This window comes from Equus asinus, chromosome 3 (genome assembly GCF_041296235.1).
Source record: "Equus asinus isolate D_3611 breed Donkey chromosome 3, EquAss-T2T_v2, whole genome shotgun sequence".
NCBI classification, from domain to species: domain Eukaryota; kingdom Metazoa; phylum Chordata; class Mammalia; order Perissodactyla; family Equidae; genus Equus; species Equus asinus.
The window spans coordinates 128,574,954-128,587,003 of NC_091792.1; the positions used below are offsets into that span (position 1 = coordinate 128,574,954).

General features: G+C 41.2%; 1 protein-coding gene across 15 annotated transcripts in view; it reads right to left on the reverse strand.

The window, feature by feature from the left end:
- The window catches only part of LIMCH1 (LIM and calponin homology domains 1), a 312,143-nt gene that overhangs the window by 149,696 nt on the left and 150,397 nt on the right, over window positions 1-12,050 (reverse strand). Inside the window, exon 1 of one of the 15 annotated variants that reach the window (XM_070505974.1) lies at window positions 4,437-4,655. The exons of 13 other annotated variants lie outside the window; for them this stretch is intronic. The gene's annotated coding sequence lies outside the window, so the exon portion shown is untranslated. Of the gene's footprint in view, window positions 1-4,436; window positions 4,656-12,050 lie in introns of those variants that run through there. One more of the 15 variants, XM_070505969.1, reaches the window with a different exon arrangement.

Below are 12,050 nucleotides of genomic sequence, written 5' to 3' on the forward strand. Positions count from 1 at the left end.
AATGGAAAAAGATAGAAACAAGGAAAATAGGTCAACCTCAGAAAATAGGCACATGGGCTTTTTAAGGGCAAAAACAAAAAATAAATAAAAGTCAGGAAACAAACAGATACTCAGTTGCTGACCAATCAGTTTTCCTTTCTTTCTTTTTTTCCTTTTTTTACAAGTCTACCTAAATCAATTTTTCTCTTAGGTATTTTTTTCTTCCTACAAATTTTTACTGCTAAATTCATATAATTAAATGTTTTAATCTTCAAGTGCTTTGGTTGAATAGTGTGAGAGCAGAAACCTCCTACCTCTAGTACCTTCTCAGGAAAAAAAACCAAACAGGGGCTGGCCCCACGGGATAGTGGTTAAATTCGCGTGCTCTGCTTCGGTGGCCCAGAGTTCGCAGGTTCACATCCTCAGGCACAGACCTACCACCACTCATCAAGCTACGCTGCAGCAGCATCCCGCATAAAATAGGGGAAGATAGGCACAGACGTTAGCTCAGTGACAATCTTCCTCAATCAAAAAGAGGAAGATTGACAACAGATGTTAGCTCAGGGCCAACCTTCTTCACAAAAAACAAACCAACCATATATATATATATATATATATATATATACACACACACACACACACACACATATCTATATCCATAGAATACAAATATATACATATCCATATACACCCATATAGATATATATATTCATATATATCCAAGAATTTCCTAAGTTTGTCCATATTCCTAAAAGCAAAATGTAGCAGCAGTAGCCTGGATGAACTCAATAAATTGGGAACTTCCAAGTCTGGTTAGTTATTCTGGGAGTGAAAAGTTGAAACAGAAATGAGGAAGATGAACTGAGAGTCTATCCAAAAATACTCCAGCAGAGTCAGGGCCAGGTGAAAATCCCAGGATGTGTAATAAGAGGTGAGGAAATCTGATGTGGTCAGAACTCCACTCTTGCACAGAGCAGCCAAAAAGAAGCCTGCAAGCACAGACCAATTCCTGACCACCGCTCATCTCACAATACGGCTGAGGTCAGGTTTTCAGATGTCTGTCCTAGGATCAGCTCTAGGAAGGGGAGGGAATCCTCAGTGACTTTTCAAGTTGGATCTTTCATGATATTTGCAGGGACCCAGCCAACAACAGCCAGGAGGCTGTTTACCGAAGTCTTTCTCCAGCACCACCCACAGAATGCTTGTGGAAATCCCTGCCAAAGCTTACATGGCAATCAAACAGAAGGGCCATGCAAAACATGCCCCAGTCATTTCACAAGCTCAATTTCTTCACAGATAGGGGTTGTGGAAGAAATGACTGCTTACAGAAAACAGAGACTCCAAGAATTAATCCAGCCACCAGGATGAAAGTAGAATAAAAAATTATTAATTATCCCATTCACAGTTCACACCGGTGACTTACCAGTTCTGGGCTATAAGACATCTAAAGATAAAATTGCCACATAAATAGATTGGCAAAGGTGAGTGAATGGTATAAAGGGCAGGTAGAGATCACTGTTGACGTTCTCCAAAGTCAAAAAAAAAGATATACCAAATTAAAATCTCATAATGTTCTACAGACTGGCAAAACCAGATGGAGATCAGATCAGCCTCGTATTTCCAAGAGATGTGAGACTCCAGGCCCTGAAAAGGGCCAAACAGAAGCCCACCTGCCATGGCATACCAGGAGCTGACAGGAGAGGAGGACCTCAGAGAAATCCAGCCTTCTTCAGTCCACACTCTCAAAGCTGGGCTTTAGGACTCTTAGGTTCTAATGGGTCTTTCTTCACATCATTATAACAAAAGCTTTGGTTCTCTCATTTTTTTAATATTACCTGTGCTCCTTTACGTTTCGGAGGCTGATTATACACATCACTGCTTTGGACTTCCTCCAGTTTCATAGGTCAATCCAATGGCCATGCCTACATATCTTTCACTGCCTTTACACTGTAGTAGAGTTGGGTTTTGTACGCCACTCCATACCCACACAACTCTCTCTACTCCTCACCCCTCACTCATTACTGAGAACTAAGTTTCAAAGCACCAACCTTTTAGGTCTACTCGACACACCTTTTTAACAAAGAAAAAGAAACAGAGCAGCGGTGTTCACTGAGCCAATGAATTCATGGTGCCCAACAGAGTCTAGACCGTAGCATCCATTAAAGTTATGACTATGACTACTTCAACAGTGAATGTCCAATGTTAGTTTAGTACCTGGCATGGAGTAGGAGCACAATAACCATTTGTTGAGAGATTAGAAGTAACCCATTTATTTCTTAAATTCCATTTTATTCTTTTATTCTCATGTTATTCCTTGTACTGAACAAAGAAGAGCTTGTAAATCACTGAAATCATGGTTTAGGGGAATTACTGAACTCAAAAGACAGGATCAAAATCTCAAAAGTTCCCAAATCCATCCCAATAAACAATCCTCTTCCTTCTCTTCCTCCTCCTCCTCCTCCTCCTGCTGCTGCTTTTCCTCTCTTCACATCTTGAACCACATTACAGGAGAAATTCTAAGCTCTTTACCTATATCAGCTAATTTAACCTTCATGAAAACCATATAAGGTAGTTACTATATTATTGCCATTTTACAGACAAGGGAACAGAGGCCTCAGATGTTTGAGCAACCTGCCAAAGAGCACACAGCTGAGAAGTTGTAAATCCAGGATGTGGACTTGGACCATCTGACTCCAGAACACCAGCTCCTAATCACTACACACACTGCCCCCTGAAGGATAGCTGTGAAGAAGACTAATTGAGGGCTATGAGGAATGGCTTCCTGGCCATTCGTTCAATAAAATATATATCGAGTGCCTATTATATACCAGATGCTGAAAATACCCCCAACCACCATGGATGCTATTTCTATAGAGTCAACATTCCTGTTGCTTTCCTAGCTGCCATTTGCAACAGTGAGCAGGCAGAATCCATTAGACAGGGCCATTCAGTAAGAACTGTTCTTTTTCCTTGTCTTTATCTTTTAAAATTCCTCATACAAAACAATCACCACTTCTCTCAGAATTACATGGGACTCTAGCAAGAGCCAGTGAGAATATGCAGCAGCCTGGAATGGCACAGATAGAGACCTCAAGAGAAAGAGGGAAACTAATAAAATGGGGTCTGGAAGTCCCTCTCTGCTCTATTATTAGATTGAGGAGATGTATTGGTTACTTTTCCATGCCTTGCTAAACAGTCAAAATGGCAAGCCATAGGGAGAGTGGTGTATTCTTGCCCCTTCTTCCCACCCTTGGAAAGGTCTTCTAGGCTAGAAGAGTTACAGGTCACCCAGTCACCTTCTCACACTCACACAAAAGGCAGGAGAGCAGAGTGGCACGTACTCCCAGGCAGAGTTCCTGGATAAAAGGCAGGCTGCTGACGTGTGCAGCCTCCCTTCACTCTGACCTTCACCTTGCACAGTACCCACCCACGCAGTGCAGAACAATCCCCTTCTCCTGGGGGCTGCTGAATCAGCCACGCAGGGAACAACCCGAAGTGAAGTTTCAGACTCCCAAGACATTTGGTTTATTCAGCACCACGAAGGAAATAGCAGTCGTTCGGTGAGGGAATAAAAATGAGGAGCTGGCTGAATAAAGGTGATAAAAATAGATTTTCCAACTCTACGAAGATGAATCATTTTGCCGTGGGGATTCGCTAGGCTCTGCTTCAGCTTGGTTTTCAACCCAGCCTCATAAATTTGACTAAGGAAAATTTCCTTCCCCTCGATAACCAGGGCCATGAAGTCTTCAGCATTCAGACAGGTCTGACAGGGCTTTATTAGAGAATCGCCCAGAAAGAACCTCCATTCCTTCCCCAGCCTGCAGTAAATACTGACTTTGAAGGACAAGGGCTCAGTGGGCTGGGCTGGGAGATGCAGCCCTTGAACCCAGACTCACTGCCTCCTCATTCCCTCCCCAATTTTCTCCTCAATTCTTTCCTTCCTCATTTTAAGAAACGGAGATTTTTAGAAAGCAAAGGGAGGGAGGGGGTGGAAATGAGAGCACAATATGAGGGGGACTCAGGTGAAACAGCAGCTCAGATGCATGCAGTCACATTTACGTCATGACCCCACGTGCTGCTGAGGAACAGAGGACCGGTGGAATAAACCTTTCAGATGGAGCAGAGTTGCTTTTAATTCATACAATTCTTGAAGATTCTCTTTCTTTTGGCTAAATTAATGTGTCTATATGTCTTCCATGACATACCTCAAAAGAAAAAACAATGGTTTCCTTAGAGAATTCAAAAGGCTTAATTAAAAGCAACAGGTGGTAGAAATATCAGGGGACAAGGTGAACTCCATAGGAAAGTAATTTTGATATTATTTTAACCATACGACATAAGCGTATAAAAAGGCACTTTTTTTTTTCTTTTAACCAAGTGTTCAACTCTAAATAGCTTCCTTCCTTCCCGTATGGACACCCATAAACATGTATTTTCTCATAACGGATTGTACTTACCCCCACAAGTCCTCACATTCCGCCTTAAACTCCAGCATGCCCACACTGGGAGAAAGCTGGGGCATCTCTCCTTGTGTGCTCCAACAGTCAGCCCCAACAGAGCAGCTGAAACATTCCCTTACATTCCCATCCCCCAAACAGTCAGCACAGTAAACCCTGCTCTGCCCAAGGGCAGGCTGCAACAGCCTGAAATGCTGATGCAGTGAGAGGGAACTAACTGGAAGAGAGCGTGATGGCCACACCTATTGGGGAGGGAGGCGGAGAATTCTGCTCCCTCTGAAGAAGAGGAACAGAATCCCCAGGAGGTACAGTTGCCCCAGTGCAAGTCTGCAGGACAGCTTTGTGACAGCGGCTAGTGTCTAGTAGGCACCCAATCGTCTCAGCAAATCTGGATCTGGAAATAGGCACCTAGTAGGTGTCCCAAAAGAGGGACAAGAGTTCAAGTCCCAACTCTGGAACAAAGTAGTTGTATCACCCCAGGTAAGTCACTGTCTTCTGAGTCTCAGTTTCCTTGTGTGTAAAACAATGGGGTTTCAAAAATAAATCTCTAAATAGCTTCTAGTTCTGCAATTCTAAAGCTACCATAATAATCATGAACATAATCAGTAATAAGCACAGCTACAAACTGTTGAAAGCATACCATGTACCGTCTACCATATTAGGTATTTTACATATGTCATCTCATTTAATCCAACAGTACTGAGATGAGATTTATCAAGCTCATTTTACAAATGAGGAAACTGGCTAACTCACTCCATGAATCCCCATGAAAATAAAGGATCATCATATCCATTCAGTGTTTTGAATTTAAATGGAGGCATTTAATCTTTGTGCTTGAAATTGAGATGACATCTGAGAATGGAATTTCTGCACTGTTGGGTGATTAATGTGTTTACAATCCTTTGCTGGTATAATTCTGAGGTACTAGTATTTATGGTTATGGCCGTTCATGCTACTGAAAAACCCATTTCCCACCTGTTGTTTTTTATTAAACCTCCCTAAAGGACATGAAATATTTCTTTGTGCAGATTCTAAAAACGGGGATCCTGAAATACGTGAGCAGAAACCTCATGTGTGGATTTACCGCTTGGAAATTTCAAACGCTATAAAACACAGTGTTTACAACCAATTCATCATTTGTAAAAGTTTATTAGACTGATACGCCGACTGACTCACTGGTATCCTGTCATTTATTGATACCAATCCATCAAATGGTAGGCTGACATTTAATATTTATTAATAACTTCTGTATTTCTTTGCCTATTTTATAGTTTCCCTGCATTATGTTCTGTTTTATTACCTTCAAACATTCCATTTTCTTAAGCAAACTTTTCATTTCAGAATAGATTTTAGATTTACAGAAAATTTCAAAGATATTACAGGGAGTTCCAGTACAACTCACACTCTACATTTTATACCATTATGGTACATTGATCACAACTATTGAACAAACATTGGTATGCCACGATTAACTAAACTCCATGTTTTATTTGGATTTCATTAGTTTTTCTCTAATGCACTTTTTTTGTTCCAGGATCCCATCCAGGATATCACTTTATATTTAGACAGCCTATCTCCTTAGCTTCCTCTGAACTTTTCCTTGTTTCTCAGACCCCTCTTGTTTTTGATGACCTTGACAGTTTTGAGGCGTACTGGTCAGGTATTTTGCACCTCAATTTGGGTTTGTCTGATACTCTCCTCATGGTTAGACTAGTGTCGCGGATCTGCGGAAGGAGAACCACTGAGGCAAAGTACCGTTCTCATAACATCATATCAATCATCTTTTTTTTCTTTAATAGGGAAAATATTCAAGTCAAATTAAATCTTGGAATAAAGTTAAATTTTAGAAAAGATAAATTAAATACCAAACAATTTACTCCCAAAGACAGTATTTTAATTGCGGAGAGAATAAAAAAAAAGAGAAACTACTTTTTGCAGCCATTGAGATGAGGGGAGACGTAAGATTCCAGCAGGAAGCCAGCTAATTACAAGAGAGGTGTCTAGCAAGTTCTTTTGAAATGCTTGCCAACACAAACTTCCTACAAAAACAATCTCAGATTAAGACACATTTTAAGAGAAGTTCTGTTTCAGCCTAGCATGATCTCACTCTGTCATACAATGCTTTCAGATATCTGGTGAACTTTTTTTCTGTTGTCAAACAAGAGAATTCCTACAGCCCTGGGTATGGAGTAGATGCTAAAAATTAGTTCCACAGAAATTTATTCGTTAGGTAAGCTATGACTATGAAAAAAAGCATTAAGACTTAGGCTGAAATATGTATTTCCTGCTATTATATATTCTTTCCTCACAGTTCCTAATTGAAGGTCTGTTCCTAAGGGAAAAAAGTGAGGAACTGATGTAATGTCACAAACTCTGCTAAACGCTGTTCAATGAAAGATAAGGGAGAACAAGTGGTTTCTTTCTTCAAAGAATGGCATTTTTTTTCAGGGACAGGAAGAGAAAAAAAAAACCTAGAAAAAAGTTTTACAGCACTGCTATATATAACCTTCCACCTCTGCAGAGACACAAAATAATTATGGAAACAAGCTTGGAAAAATAATCTGTGGTGCATGAGAAGGATATTAGACTTCAGCTAGCAAGTCTAGGCATTCATAACACATGTGAATAAGAATTTCAGTGCTTGGCTGGCTTGCCCACTGTTATGGGCTGAATTGTGCCCTCTCCCTGCAATTCATATGTTGAAGTCAGAACGCCCAGTAACTCAGAAATGTGACTGTATATGGAGAGAGGGTCTTTAAAACAGGTGGTCATGTTAAATGGGGTCTTCAGAGTGGGCTCTAATCCAATATGATCGGTGTCCTTCTAAGAAAAGGAGATTAGGACACAGACACACACACAGAGGGAAGACCATGGAAGACACTGAGGGAAGATGGCCATCTGCAAGTCAAGGAAAGAGGCCTCAGAAGAAACCAACCCTGCCACATCTTGATCTCAGACTCCAGAATTGTAAGAAAATAAATTTCTGTCCTTTAAGCCACCCAGTCTGTGGTAGTTTGGCATGGCAGCCCTAGTAAACTAACACACGTGCCTAGTACTAAGTGTGAGGGATCAAGGAGCAGAAGAGAGGCTAGAGGGTACGAGATAGGGCAGCTATTATATCTCAACGAATTGTCCACTACATGAAGATCTTCCTAAGTCACTATCTGTCATGACTTTCCTATCTAAGTGCAGTTGCTAATGATTCCTCCTGTAGTCTCAAGCTCCTTTTATCACCCTTCCTCCTCCCCCACGTCTTGGCCGATATGGATCAGACACTCCAAAGATAAGACTACAATTTGGGGGTGAAAAGCTTCAAAGCTTGTGGTTTTAGACAAAGAAATAATTTGTCTTCATATATACTTAAGCATAAGGATTTAACTTCAAAAATAATCCATTCATTAACCTAGTCCAATTTTTAATAACTTTTTCCATGAGTTTGAAACCAGCATTTCCAATTGTCTGCCAGACATCTGCACATGAATATCCCTTAGAGATAGCCAACTCAATATGTCCAAAAGAGAATTCATCTTTTCTCTTGGAACCCATTTCTCATCAACTGTTCCCATGATTCCTATTAACGGCATCACTATCCTCCAAGTTGCTCAAGTCTAACATGCAGATGTCATCTTCCTAAGATTATTTATCATATTTCATCAATTCTAAGATGTACAATTTTGCGTTTTTTACCTCTGAAATAAAGATGCATCTTTCCATTGCCGGTATCTTATTATTGTGTCATAATTTAATTGACAGCTTTTTAAAATATTATAGTTTTAAAAATGGTGTGTCTTATCATTGATGATATATTATATTCAGTAAAAAACATAGAAACACAAATCCTGTCTCCTCATCTCTATTCCCACCGCTTCTGCCAAGGTTTAGGTGTCCATCGTTCTCATTTCAACTGCTTGTCTCTTAATTGACATTTGTTGCTGGTCTCATCCCATAATCTTTCCACACAGCCACCAGAGTTATCTGGAACACAAGATTCCTTTGTTTTCAATGGCCCTTACTGCATACAAAATGAGTCTAAAGACCTCCAGATGGCATTTCTGGCCTCAACTTACTATTCCTGGTCCACTTTCCACAGCATTGATTTCTCTCAGGGACTCTGGGGCTCCAGCTGCAGCCATATGCAAATACTAGCCACTCCCAGATGAGACTCAGGTTCTAGTGACTCAGAGCCTTTCTCATTCCAGCCCCTGAGGCTAGAATGTCCCTTTCCCAAACTCCAATGGTCTTCACTATTTGTAGATACCTAGTTCAGATCCCACATTTTCCAAGATCCTTAATCTCAAATAGAAATTTCTGGCTTATTCTGCCTTGTATATTATATTTGATTAACATTTCACAGTCTACGTTTATTAGATCTTATTTGTATATTTGTCTCCTAAAAGGCGATCCTGTGAAAGGCAGGAATTATGTATTGAGTCAAGTAGATTTTCACTTGGGAAGCAAGAGAGAATATACCATCTCTTTTTAGTGCAACTGTGCAGAAGAAAACTGGGAAACAGATCTTAAATGTCATGCACAAGAGGTGGTCCAAGAAAAATCCTGTAACTATAAGGGACACATTTGCAGGAAAATAAGAAATCGATGCCCTGATTTCTCAATAGATTAACATAACCATTTCATTCACTGTGGTAGGCAGCTTCTGAATAGCTCCCAGTCCAGTGATCCCATCCTGCTGTATTCAGGTCCTTGTGTAATCTCTTCCCCTTGCGTGTGGGCTGGATCTAGTGACTTGCTTTTAATCAACAGAATATGGCAGAAATGATGAAATGTCACTTTCAAGATTAGGTTATAAAGGACTGTGACTTCCATCTTGTTTGTTCTCTCTCTTTCTGGCTGTTCTTGCTTCCTCACTCTGATGAAGCAAGCTGTCACATTGTGAGCTGTTCTATGTAGACAGGCCCACATGGCAAGGAACTGAGGATGGCTTTGGCCAACATCCTAAAAGGAATTGAATCTTGCCAATACCAGATGAGTGAACTTAGAAGTAGATCTTTCCTTAGTCAAGTCTTGAAATGACACTGGCCAATACCTTCATTGCAGCCTTGTGAGAGACTCTGAACCAGGAACCCAGTTAAGTCATGCTTGACCCACAGGAACAATGAGATAATAAATGTTGTTTGGGTTTTTTGTTTGTTTGTTTGTTTGTTTTTGAGGAAGATCAGCCCTGAGCTAACTGCTGCTAATCCTCCTCTTTTTGCTGAGGAAGGCTGGCCCTGAGCTAACATCCATGCCCATCTTCCTCCACTTTATATGTAGAATGCCTACCACAGCATGGCTGCTGCACAGTGCCATGTCTGCACCCGGGATTCGATCCAGGAACCCCGGGCCACCAAAGTGGAATGTGCACACATAACTGCTGTGCCACCGGGCAGCCCCAAAATCCGTCTTTCTTTTTTTTGTTTTTGTTTTTGTTTTGAGGAAGATTAGCCTTGAGCTAACTGCTACCAATCCTCCTCTTTTTGCTGAGGAAGGCTGGCCCTGAGCTAACATCCGTGCCCATCTTCCTCTACTTTATATGTGGGATGCATGGCTTGTCATGGCAGTGCCATGTCCACACCAGGGATCGGAACCAGCGAACCCTGGGCCACCGAAGCAGAACATGTGCACTTAACCACTGCGCCACAGGCTGGCCCCAATAAATGTGGTTTTAAGCCGCTAAGTTTTGGGGTAATTTCTTACACAGCAATTAATAACTTACCAAATAAGAAAATCAGAAGGCAGATGATAAACACAGGATGAGTGGGAAAGACAAAAAACTCCTATTGAGTCTTGCTAAGTACTCAAAAAAGATGTGCAAGAGGATTAACTCGTTGGTCTGATCCAAGCACACTGGTGAATAACCAAGAGCCAACCTGCTACAGTGGGCATCAGAATTCCCCTTCACCAGGTCCAACTCACTGCGGAGAATGGCTCTCACCAACAGACACACTTTTATCTTTGTGTTCACGATGTGGTCAAGTCTTTAGGTTTAGGTCATAAATTAGCCATAGTCTTGGTTCCTAGGAGTGATATATGTACTGGGAGATAAATCTAGAATGTCACCTCAGCTCAGGGAAAGCCTTTAATGCCTTTCTGAGATGTTTGGATTTTATTCCATAAGCAGTGGGCAGCCATATAAAGTTATTTGAGAAGATAAGGGACATGAGACAATCTGTGCTTTTAGAAGCTACCTTATGGAAGCTGTTACAACTAGCAGCACACAATCCATATTGACTTGGGAGGGATAAGATAAACAAAGCACCCGCTAGGTTCATATTCCACCATTCAACTGAATGCGGGATTGAGTGTAGCAAAAACCTCATGTGTTTTGTTGTTTTTCCCTACAGTCTGTGCTTTTTTATGTCTAAACCTACGAAAATGCTAACCACCATCGCTACTTCGGCTCCACTTTGGCACCAAACTCCAGAGCAGCATATTGAGCATTCCTTGTGTGTGTGGTGTGGGAACACAACTGAGGTTTCCCCACTGTGCCAGGGATGAGGATAAAAGAAAGTATGTCATTAAATTCAATTTTGGCTGAGATTCTTCACAGGGTCTATTCATTTCCCTGAGTGAAATGTACCTCCTTCACACAGAAAATTGCTCAGCTACCAGTTTCTACTTGTCCCCAAAGAAGAGCAAGACCACCTCCAGAGACCTCTGATCGTACCATGCGACTACCACAAAGAGCAGAATGTGGCAGGAAAAATATACTGGGTGAGAGTATTCCAAGTCTCTCCTCCTCCCCTGCCTAGGAAGGAGAATTCTGTGTCTGCCTCTTCCTGAGTCTTTGCTGTCCAGAATCAGAATCATGAGTGAAGGGGGAATTGAAAGGAGCTGAGTCTAGCTGGATTGATTTGAACTAGAAAAGGCTGAGGGTTAGTCATAGCAGAGGAAGGAGTAAAAAGCAAGAAAGACTCCCGGGAGCTAGCACGGTGTGAGTCTGGAAGATTTTAGATATTTGGGAGTGGGGAGAGATTTGAGGCAAGCTGGCAAGAGTGAGATGTGATGTGTGTGTGTAAAGAAAAGAGAGAGAGAGAGAGAGAGAAGGGCATTTTAAGAACTTTTGCTGCATGGTTATGAATGGCACTATTCTATGACATTTTTTTTGAAAGACTCCAGTCAAGATTTCTAATCTTCTCCTATTATTACTGGTTGTTGAACTCATGCTTCATTGACCATGGTGCTTAAGGTGTCTCCACATGGAGATTGATTTTATAGGGGTGATAGCAGAAATACTACATTTAAAGCGCCTTTTAAAATAGGCCACTGCTCCGATTTGGTGAAATTAATAGATCTGAAATGAGAGAGGTGAAAGGTTGTCTTCTAAAAACATATGAGACATTCTTAGAGGGTGATGTCTCCAGATGTTTGGGTGTGTTGAGCTTCAGTGATGTATCGTAAAGCCTAATGTAGATAATGTATCACAGGACAAAAGGCACAGATTCTGGTGTTAGACTAACCAAGGTCCAAATCTCAACTCTGCCTCTTATTTATGAAAAAGCTGGTAACTTACCTCTTTGTACCTTTGTTTCCTGAAATCTAGCAAAGGTACAGCAATAACTACATTGCATGGCAATTGTAAAGATTAAGGATAATCTAGCGCTGCACCTGGTACAT